Raw genomic sequence first — 8995 nt, 5'->3', positions numbered from 1 at the left:
CAACAAGGAGAAGGGAGAATTTCAACATAAAGGCTGGAAACCTGGAAAACAGAAAATGATAGCTACAAAACATCAACAACATAACAAAGTACATGATCAACAACAAACTAAATTTTGGGATCCAGGAAGATTTTTATCATCTTATGAACACTGATAGTCAGGAGAGCATGATTTTCTTTTACCCTGGGAGTCTAATTCAGGTGCATATAACCCAGGTCAATTGTTTATTATAGGAGTTAGTTTGTAAAGTGAGGATTAAATTAATTAATGTATCTTTCCTATAGTTTTTTAGAGAGAATGAAGATTATTGTAAATAGGAGAATATTCAAGATTATTGTGGAAGGTTTGAGAGGATTATGGATTAGTTAGCTCTTATCTAGGGATAAGGGATTAGATGAGAGATGTTAGGGATTATGAGAGATATTCTGGGAGTTAGTTTAAAGATCTAGAACCTACCTTGAGTTCTAATCCATTTGTATAAATTGAAGCAAGCCTATGAGGCATGTAAGATGTAGAAGTGTGTGAGTGAGTGTGAGGAATGAGAGGCCAATCATTGAGCCAGTTCTTCTATAATTATTTTGTTGATTAATTAATCATTTTCTAAATTTTTATGTGCATATGCTTGGTGTATGATCTTCAATTTAGTTTTATTGATTTTGTGCAACGACCCTATGGTTAGATGTTATTTGACCTGCGCCACTTCATTATTTCTTTTGTGCTTGATAATTAAGTACAACACTAGCATGTTGCTACAAAAAGGAAGAAATTGCATTGTCATTGAAGAAGACCCAGTACAGTGCAAATCTATTTAGCAAAGAATTAATGCTCTTCAATTTCTTCCAGATGCAATGCAAGAAATTGGGTTGAGGAAAGGGGATTTTAATGAATCACGTTTGCAAAAAAGACAAACAAACCTCAACCACCCTTAGATGGAATGATTGGAAAGGCATACATTAGGAGATTCACAAACATCAAAGATCCATCAAAAGAGGAAAATGAGAAAAATGAAGCATACAATATTGTGGAAGAAGACAATGATGAGACTCTAGAGGATGAAGAGTTTGGATTACGTGATATTGTTCACTAAATTTAAGTTATGTTTAGAAATCAAGCTCATTTTTGTAACTATTAATTAGTTATACTTGTAATGTTTTGACTTTGAAATTTTATGAGAAGAATAAGTATTCAGTTAGTATTGTTATATATTCAATATTTGTATTATGTGATTTTTGCTTTAATTTTTATGTGAATCACTTTTTTTGAAAAAAAACTGTGATTATTATTAGTTTTTGACATGAAATTCATAAAAAAACCTATTATTTAACCATTCTTTTTTAATTTTTTCCAATAAAAATTGTGATTTTGACATGTCATTTCTAGCCAAAAAAAAAATATCAAAATGTGTAATTTTTCAGTTATATTTATGTTCAAAATGTTTATTTTTATGTCAATTGTTAAAAATTATTATTTTCTAGAGGTAATTATTTGATGTGCAATGAAAAATTAATTAACGATATATAAATATGTAGAATATCGAAACTTTAAAATATCGATCTTCTTCTTTAACTATGCAAAAAAATAAATGCCTCTCTACAAAAAAAATAAAAATAAAAGAAAAACAAGAAAATATGAAGAAGACCACTTCAAAAATTGTTAAATTTAGAAAATAATTATTCACATTTAATACATTAGAAAATTTAAAGTTAAAAAATAATCCTTTTAGAAAAAAGGCCTGATGCAGAATCAACACTTTCTAAAATCAACACAGAATCACTAACATTCTAAAACCTAATGTATTTCAAAAAATTTAAAGTGTCAAAAACTATGTTATATATATATGTATATATATCAGCGCTTTTCAAAATCAGTTGATTTTCTACCCCAAAAAAATGTGTAATTGTTTCAGTTGCTGTTTCAAATTTTACGTTGTTCTTCCTACCCATGTTTAGATGGAATACCTTTTTCTATTAACAATTATAACTTGTTTTAAAGATCTAAGCCACAATAATGATTAGACACTAAAAATGATGTGTCAGAATAGTTTGAAAGTATGTTTTCTTATATACATGAATGCTTCACAAAGGCTTTGGCTAATGATATTTGAATGCAAAATTAAATGAAAGGTCACAATAATAAGAATGGAACATCATAGTGTAGAATTCATCATTTGTCTCTTCACAAACTTGCTAGTAAGACGTCCAAACTTGCAAGTATAAGTTGGTTTTAATTCATTATCTTAATATTCGGAAGACATTTTGTTACTTGTTATGATAAATAAGTTAACTAAGGTTGACAAGTCAGCATATGCCACTCAGCCATCATAAGTTACTTGTGTATGAGCTGGTTTTACTTCGTCTTGATTTTAGTAACACTGATTGAAGTTATTTGATATGATAAATAAGTTAACTAAGGTCAACTCTTACCCTTTGCACATAATACATGCATATATGCTTATTTTTTCTTACATGATATGTTGTAGTCATGTCTGTGTACCTCTATCTTTTTATTATTCATCATAGTTTTTATGATTATTTAAGTAGATTTAAATAAATATTTTTTATTAATTTAATAAGGTTTGTATACATGTTTATTTTGGATTAGGTCTTTCAAAATTTTATTTAATTACTAATGTTTATTAGGTGGATGGTAAGGATTTAATTTTCATGGAATATTTTAAAATATTCTTAATAGTATTCACAAGTTAAAGGTTAAGATTTATCTCTAAACTAGTTATGTCATTTTTTCTTTTCTTTATAATTAAATTGATTAATTAAAAAAAGATCATATGAGCAAGTGTCATCTGAAATGAGTTATAGTTTTTTGAGTATGTGGTATTAATAAACCAACTTATTGGCCATGGTATTGTAACAAAACCCATTTACAAATTAAATATTTCCGTGATAAAATAGGATGAATCTTGTCACACTTTTTCTTAAATGTCTATATTTAAATTACATATTAATTATTTTGATCATTAATATAATAATTTACCAAAATTAATTAATTTTTATGTTTATATTTTTAATTTTAGCAATTTGAGATGTGTCATGAAATAAGTGTTTTGATATTTATTATGGATTGATGCCTATTGACATTTACCAGCCATTTCATTAATATGGTTGCGCTAGTAATATATATCTGTTCTACATATTTCATTTTGCATACATTTTGGTGTTTTTGGGTAGAATAAGGAGAAACAACTTTCGGTCAAATCTTTTTTTTTTTTAATGCGTTTTTGACTGCATATATGGATTCAACATCTTGAACAACCCAAACATCTTGAATGGTGGAGAGTTCGTAACTCAAATTGTAATTTCAACATATCCTCATTAAATTCTAGTCAAATTTAACTAGAAATTATACCAAAAAACTTCTAAAACCTGTAACAATAACTACTCTATGTAATTTTATATCTTTTTTATTATTTTATAATAAACTTACTCTAATTATTTTTTCCCATATATTTTAATTTAGATTTTATATAAAAATCAACCCCAAACCATTCTCACACGTAATAACATCTTGTTCATTTCATTATTTAACTTCTAAACATAACAAATCCTGACACATATCAAATAATTTAACAAGAAATATACAGTTAATTTATCACAAATAAATAAAAATTAATTATTTATAATACTTATACCAACTAAACAAATATCTGAACAGTTACTTAAAATGCATACAGGAGAGAGCAAAATGCTAAACATGTAACAGAAATCACCACATCAATCCGTTTTCCCAAAATCACGTTGCAATAATATGTAATCACATCTAAACATAAACATAAGATAAACAAGAATGTGGTAAATCTATAATATAATCCACAATCTAAAACCTTCTGCAACTGTACATGAGCTCTTGAACGCCATGTAAATCATTTGAAAGAAATAACCACACATCTATAATTCTCAGAGTCCCTTAGATTCTTTGGCTATTGTCTGCTGAAATTCTTGGCAATCTACTCCAACTTCATGAAGGCTGAAATAAGTTTGGGAACAGTTTTAAGCAACATAAGCTTGAACCCAACAGAACTACTATTCTGAGTCTGAGACTCTGCTCCAACATTGGGTGGCAACGTACAATCTTCTGAAAGCGATCCAACTGGAGCCCCATTCAGATAGGCATCACAGGCACGGAGAATATAATGGCCGCGTTTTCTAAAATGCTCTTTAACTAACATTTCAAAATGCTGCACACACCACAATCAATGGATTCAAAATGATTCAGAAAAAAAAGGGGTTAAACAAGATAATTAGAAATGAAAATCTCTCCAGATTGTACCTTTGGGGGCTTGCGTAGTATGTACAACATTGACTTGCATGATAGGAGAAAGGAGTTTTCTTTGTATGTTAGAGAGTTCTTCTCCCCTTCAGCTGAACCAATCTCTCTCACAAATGAGGGTTCATTAAAATAAGGGTTGTCATTTAGTACTAGTCCTTGAATGGAAACAAGGACTTGTAGAACGTTTGATAATGATGGGTTCCAGAGTTCATCAGCTTTGCCCATCCATGTGTTTAAAAGACTCAGACAAACTTTCCCATCGTCATACAAATTCGGATTCAACCTTAGTCCACCAGAATGGTAGTAAGCTTGCTGCAAATTTGAAAGCCAACATAAAGCGAAATGACAATTTTCATCATAAAAGAAACCACGAGATCTCAAATTCACTTTCAAATCAAACAGTTGCAATTAAGTGCTTACAGGTGGTACATCAGGATACTTGGATGGAAAATGAATATCAAAGAAGAAAAGCCCATCCTGATATGGAGTCCCAGCTGCTCCAACAATCACAGCCCTGAGCAAATCCATCCTATCTTCATAGATTCTCACAAAAATTGTATCTGTCCAATCGATGCAGAGTTTATATATGATATAATTAGAACAACCTTCATTTTAACAACCAAGGGAATAAAGGGCTTGAGCCTTGAAATACTGTTTGCCCATGAGTACACTGTATCCACATGAACAGTTGGGTTACAAGAAATGTACTATTTCCCTCCTGAATGCATACAGTTGTTGGGTTGTAACTTTCTACTACATTAAAGACATCAATTATGATCAATGGAAGAAAATGTTCAAATACATGGCACTGGATAACTTTTCACTCGTGGATAAAAAGTAAAGAGAACCCCAGAAAGTTAAAATGTTAGTGCGAATACAGTGGGTGAGTGAGAAAGCAATTCCTAGGATCACTGGAAGCAATAAAAGGGAAAGTAACAGAACGGTAAAAGGAAGGAAACATAACTAAGTGTCCAGATTAACTATTCCCTAACAGTCTGTGTAAATATCATGACTTCCATTTAACAAACCTGGTAAATTTTTTTCAAGAATGTTCCATTCTTGATGAACTTTCTTTATCCATTTCTGCTTCATGTTAGTAGCCTGCAAGAAGAGGTTCAAAAATTTCCATCATACTCTACCATAAAAAAAAACGTTGTTTTTGGAAACAAAAATCACAGAAGAATGAAAAAAACATGCCATTAAGCTAGCCTGTGCAGAAATTTCAATCATAATCCACCATGAAGAAGAACATTGCTTTTGGCAACAAAATTTACAAAGAAGGATGAGAAAAAAATGGCCTTCGATAAATGTACCTCGCCTGTTTCTTTCACATAGAAGTGATCCAGAGGGTTCTTTACACTATCAAAATGTTTGAAGTGACCTGGCTCATGCCAATTACTTCGGGACCAGTTATGAACTACTGTATCTTCCTCCTTTGCCAGTTTCACATCAAATTTATTGGCTATCCACTTAACTAAAGGAAAATCAGAAATTTCCAAGTTTGCAGGATCAACTTTAACATCGTTATCTTGTTCAGCATCAAGTTCATGCTTACCAATTGCCAATATTTGGTGAGGTCCAACCTAGATGACAAACAAAAATAAGTAACCTTTAGTCAATCAAAGTGAACTGATACTGTTCATTCCGTGATAGCCAGAGCATTGTGATCTGCTAAAGCTGGCAGATCATTCTAGTGGAAATAAATAAAACATGATCAATTCCTCAAATAAAACATAGTACATAAAGGACACAATGACAAATATTTCCTTTTGCAATAGTCTACTGTAATCAAGCAAGAAAATAGCAAAATAGCATACCTTTGACACCATTCCATCTGCCCATGCTACCTCAATGTCTCCATCCTTACGACCTATGACATTCCCAAACCAGGATAGATTGGATTCTTCAGGACTATTGTCGAGCTCTGCCTTCTGTTTTCCTTTCCGAGTTTTCTGGTTTGTAGTCTCAACAACATTTTTGGTTCTTGTTTCATCCTTACAGTCTGTCTGGACAACCAACTGATTGACTATGCCAGGCACTTCTGTTTCCCCTGAGACCGAAGAGAGACGCATAACGATGCCCCCAATTAAGGTGTTGTAAGCTGTATGCTTAGCTAGCTCATACACACTTACCATCTCCTCGCCATCAAATTTGCCTCTATCTCCTGGACAATCCACAGATTTGAGCCACCTTACTCTTGCTCTGCGCTCCTTCCAATCCACATTCTTTACAACTCCTACTCGTCTGGCTCTAACATCCGAATCCCCCTTCAATACATACTGTTCAGGAAAGAAGTCATGGTCCCCCAAGATCATAAATGGGAATCAGAGTTCTAGAATCTACACCGCAACTCCTTGTTCCATCTTGCCATATCACATCGACCTTAGTCCATTTGTTGCTCACAGTTAGTACCCCATCAACAATATTATCCCTAACTTTTGACATCCTCTTTTCTGATGCAGGAAGCAGACACCAGTCGCTCAGCCGCTAATTAGCATGTGAAGAACAAGATAATAGCTTTAGCTGCTTAGGGTCCTGTTGCATTGCAGGGACGACACTGGACTGAGAATTGTAACCAGGATTTGCTACAGTAATCCAACTGACGCAAACTCATCCCACTTCCACATCGCAAACTGTACCTTCTTCGCGATTTTCCTTCCATTTACCCCACAGCCAAATACCATTCTTGAAAACTGCTGAAGAACTGCCCCGGACACGCTGCCCTGGAAAGTAAAGGTAAGGGAGATTCTTGTAGATTGGAATAAGGTGATCAGGGTGGGCGTTCATTAATTTACATTTTGATCCATCATCAAATATAACTGTCACATCATCAGCCACTTCATCCACTCTGCCTAGCCAAGGTCCAAGAGTTACATAATCACCGCGTGCAAATGCCCTTATTCGATGAAGATTTCTAGTGGAAATGTTTGTCATGGCAACTGATGTGGGAGTTGACAAATCTACTGTAACATCCACTGCAACCACTACGCCTAACTGTCCCGATGGATGTGAAGCTGCTGCAACGATACCACCATGGGAGAACAGTCTGTCAAGCACCTCAATGCCATCGATTTTCTCTGTAGTCTCGCAATTGCTTGACCAGCTAATCCGTGCACAGCCCTTTGGAATAGAATTTGAACGGTCTGCAACTTCAATTACTATCCCAATTAAACCTTCGTGTTCTGTACATTGGACTGTGTCTTCTATGTAAATGCGTGCATCAATTCGCATTCTTGGCCTCTGAATCACACATAGAATTTTCTTCCAGACAGTTTCAAGATGTTGATCTACGGCTTTCACAACAAACTTTAGGAAGCTCGAAAGTGCGACTACCATGTGGAAAGTCGAAATCTGAATTTCCATCAGGGAACCTCGAACTGCAATTCCCACCCTCTTCATCCACTGATGCAACGTCGTCACCAGCTGAGCCATCTGTGCCTTTGGATGCGCGAATATCATGAGCCCACTATAATTTCCTTCCTTCAAATTCTTCTTCGCTAAGTAATCAGGCCTCCTGTGCACAAACAACATGTGTTTGGGTTATGGTTTTGTCTATATATAGTGTACCGAGCAAATATTCTAACTGGCGAGATATTATGTAAAATATAAAATGGTCTTTTTCCTAAATTTTGGGCATTTGTTAAATATATTTAATATACTTTTGGGTATTCGTTATTTAAAATATATAAATATATTTAATATATCTGTATTCAATTATATGTGATCCATAATGAATTAATCAAGTGTTTCCGTAGAAATTATATGAGAAAATTTTTTGGCCAACATGTTTCGAATCAACAAGTAATGAATTAAACAAAGTTTTCCGTTAGAAATCACTTAATTAGAAATCAAAGGAAAAGCTTAAATAAATTAATTTAAATATTATTTTTGAAAAACTAGCCATTTAATATAGCCGTTACCTATTAATATTTTTAATAAATTAATGAAATAATATTATTATTTAATCTGGTTGTTAATAATATTTGTTTTTAATATATTAATATATTAATAAATTAATATTATAATTTAAACATTATTGTTCAAATATAGCCATTACTTGAAATTATGTCTTTACATTGCTTTCTATTTAAGCCTTTGCCATGGTGTGGGTGATGATGAACCACATTTGTTGGTTCGGCCATAAAATTCTCTCATGTAATTTCTACCGAAAAAATTTGACTAATATTTAATATTTTTGAAAAAACAGAACACTTCAAATTTATAAAATAAACACTTTAATTTTATAATATTTAAAAATCTCTATCAAATTAAAAAAAAAATCTTTTATTTATAATTATAATAAACTATTCTAATAAAAGGTTATTATATCATATTTTACTTAATATTATTATTCAATTGGCTTTTATAAATATTTATTCACACCCTACCTTTTAAATTTATTCACACCCTACTCTTTTAAATGTTGAGTAAAATATAAAATAATTATTATTAAATATTAAATATAATTAAATATTAATTATTTAAAGTTTTGTCAATTAAATTGATTTGATAGATTTAAATTTAAAATGAGTTTACTTTTCTTTTTCTTTAAAAATATATTTTATTATTAAATTAACAAAAAATTTAAACTAAACAATAACATATTTCTTTAAATAAGATTCACTAAATTTATGGTAAAAAAACATGTAATTAAAAATAATATTTTCATCAATTTGAAAAATAATTATAATTTTTTTTGTTAAGTTTGGCA

General features: G+C 31.7%; 1 pseudogene across 1 annotated transcript; it reads right to left on the bottom strand.

Moving 5' to 3' along the window:
• Positions 1–3847: 3847 nt before the first annotated feature.
• On the bottom strand, positions 3848–7815 carry LOC149250217 (putative ubiquitin-conjugating enzyme E2 23; annotated as a pseudogene). Its single transcript, XR_016265436.1, has 6 exons — positions 6102–7815; positions 5598–5867; positions 5313–5385; positions 4705–4844; positions 4285–4596; positions 3848–4192 (listed from the first exon to the last, which is right to left on the bottom strand). The product of XR_016265436.1 is annotated as a putative ubiquitin-conjugating enzyme E2 23 (transcript).
• Positions 7816–8995: the final 1180 nt, after the last annotated feature.

The sequence above is a fragment of the Pinus tabuliformis genome, chromosome 7 (genome assembly GCF_031772625.1).
Source record: "Pinus tabuliformis cultivar Carrire ecotype Pingquan chromosome 7, CPIR1, whole genome shotgun sequence".
NCBI classification, from domain to species: Eukaryota; Viridiplantae; Streptophyta; class Pinopsida; order Pinales; family Pinaceae; genus Pinus; species Pinus tabuliformis.
Note: the sequence above shows the minus strand (reverse complement) of the source record. Positions and strands in the feature narration are given on the sequence as shown.